Source organism: Anabrus simplex, chromosome 6 (genome assembly GCF_040414725.1).
Source record: "Anabrus simplex isolate iqAnaSimp1 chromosome 6, ASM4041472v1, whole genome shotgun sequence".
In the NCBI taxonomy this organism is placed as follows: domain Eukaryota; kingdom Metazoa; phylum Arthropoda; class Insecta; order Orthoptera; family Tettigoniidae; genus Anabrus; species Anabrus simplex.
In genome coordinates this window covers 283,612,730-283,615,735 of record NC_090270.1, presented here as the reverse complement: position 1 = coordinate 283,615,735, position 3,006 = coordinate 283,612,730, and positions in this window count along the sequence as shown.

Below are 3,006 nucleotides of genomic sequence, written 5' to 3'. Positions count from 1 at the left end.
GATCACCTTTCTTTCTTAGAAACTTTTCAACCAAGTAGTGATCAGGATGTTTTGTTTTCTGCAGTTATTGTTCATAAAATGTGCCCTTAATCTCTTCTCCTCTATAGTCTTTAAGAAAATAGTAGATAGGATTCGTTGCAAAAACTTTGTCAATTTTAAATATTTCTGTGGACCAGTTACCAGTATATCCTTTTTCAAATAGCCCTTTTATTTTGCTTACACGTACGTAATCACCTATTTTAAATTTTGGTTTTCCATGTATAGTAGTCTCAGAATCAAATAAATTATTATATAAATCTTCTCGGTTCTTTGGACTAACATCTACTGGTTTCATTTTAATAGTGCGATGAAATGTGTTATTATAGTCATGTACAAATTTTGGATTTATAATTTATAATTTATAATTTCCTTGTAGTGAAAACTGCTTCCACATTTTTTCTTTCAGTGTTCTATTGAATCTCTCAAAAACAGCTGCTTTGAAAATTGAAAATGTAGAGTAGTGATTGATGTTGAATTTCTTCATGAGATCTTGTACATCCTTGTTGTAAAACTCTTTACATTTATCTGTCTGTATATTTTTGGAGATCTATTTGATGTTTTAAATATATGGTCTAGTGCATCTCTAACACATTTACCTGATTTATCTTTAAGTGGTATAGCCCATGCGAACTTAGAAAACACATCAATGACCGCCAGTAAATATTTATTGCCTTTAATGATTTTTGAAATTCCTTTCAAGATACCAGAACCCATTTCTACAAGATCAGCTTGCCATAGATCATCGATACCGTATGTGATAGTTTTTCTAGTAGGATAATTTCTTCTAGCTAGTTTGTGTACTTCATCGATAATGTCTTCTCGTATTCCCTCACCGATCAATTTTTTTACAAATTGACTTTTCTTTGCACCACTTACCGAACATATACCTGATATTCTCTCTCTTCCATTTACTGTTTTCACTCGTTGAGAATCAACTGTGTTTGTTTCTTTCTTACACTTCAGGCACCAAATATGTTTCATTTATAGTGTAAAAAATTCTCAACCTTATTGTAACTCTAATATTATGGTAGTCGTACCACCATTAAAGTCAATCAAGTCATCATTTTCATCTGTAATCTCGAGATGTATATTTTGAATTCTGTCGTAAATCGGAACAAATAGAGGGTATTGTGGTTCGTAGATGATTGCTCCTCCAAATTCAACATCTGGCATAAAACAAGCAATTACGTTTGTTTCTCGGTGATAGTGATTCCCATCTTTTTCAAACATTCCGTCGGCTAAATTAAAGTGAACTTTGATCATTTCGAAGGGTATTATTTTTGGTAAGTCAAGCGCAAGAGTTTTTGTTTTTGGATATACGATTTGATCATTAAATCCTAACACTGAACCGATGCTCTCTCCTTTATCAAAGTACAATTTAAAATCACTTTTAATTTCAACTCTATTCAGCTGTTTATTTGCTTCAATACTTATACTGGTAGCATTGAAAGGTGGTTGACTCTGAATAGTTTTTTCTAAACTCTCTAATGTATATTGTCCTGGAGGAATAATCATCATAGATATTACATGTGTTCCATCATCCGATGAACCAGGAACAACTTTTTCATAATGTAGTTTATTGTTTTTTGAAGTTACATTTGGGGTCAAAAATCTAGAATAATATCCAGCGAGCCTAACTTTTCTAAACTCATTACTCGATGGTACTGTTAGTCTCTTTTCTAGGCTAGATGACTCTCCGCTCAACTTTAATAATCTACTTATTTATTATAGGTAAATAAATGAAGATCGATTGGGATCCAAAAATACGATTAGCAGGAAAGGAGATAAAGCTAAACATGGAGAGCTTTTACCGAATTCTATTCGTTGTGCTATCGTTGGTTCGAGTGGATCTGGAAAAACTACACCTACACCCTATGATAGATAATTACATCTTAGCTCCAGGATGGCTTAATTGGAAGAAAATCAACCACTTGTACGTTTATTCAAAGAGCTTAGATCAATCAAAGTATCAGGATCTCATCAATAGATGTAAGAAAATTGAAGATAAAAATGGTCTTTCGATAGCTACGTGTATAGATAATAATGAAGATGCTATACCTTTGGACGAGTGTGAAGATTGTTGTATAGTTCTATTTGATGACTTTATTCTAGAAAATGAAGATATTGTTAGGGAATACTTTACTAGAGGAAGACACAAGAATATTGATTGTTTTTATTTAGCTCAAACTTAATCTAGAATTCCTAAACAATTGGTTAGAGATAACTTGAACTTTTAAAATATATTCAGACAAGATGACACTAACTTAAATCACATTTACCACGAAAAAGTAGGCGGAGATATGAAATTCGATAAATTTAAAAACATGTGTAGTAATTGTTGGAATCAAGATTCTTTCGGATTTTTAACTATAGATTTGACACGCAAGACACATGATGGAACGTACAGAAATAAAATTAAAACATTCCTGTAAACAGACACAACAGACAAACACACTGTTTTTTTCGTTATATAAATGTTAGCACATTACGAGTCTATGACGGCTAAGCCAAAGAAAAAGAAGACAACCAAACAGAGAGAACAAGAGACTTCGAAAGACTCGAAGGAATCTGAAGCTGTCAAACAAGCAAAATTAAATATTAGAAAAGCAGAAGAATTGAAAGAAGGTTTCAAAACTTGGAAGAGACAACCAATTACAGAATATGAAAAATACAAGAAAGAAGATCAACCTGTTATAGATGCCATTAGTATGGTTACTAATAAATTAGAGGCATTAGAAGATAGTGTTGTAAAAGCTATAGAAGAAAACAGGTTGAAAAAAGATTAGTACCGTACAAACACGATGACTTTAGTTATTTATTTCCGATACCACCAACACCTGAAGAAACATCGTTTGAGAGAAAGTTATTCCTAAGTGACGATGAATCAATCTCTTTTCCAGCAAGGAGAAATTTAGAACCACCCTTGAAGCAAGCTGAAGAGAAAGAAAAGAATAGGATTGCTAGAAA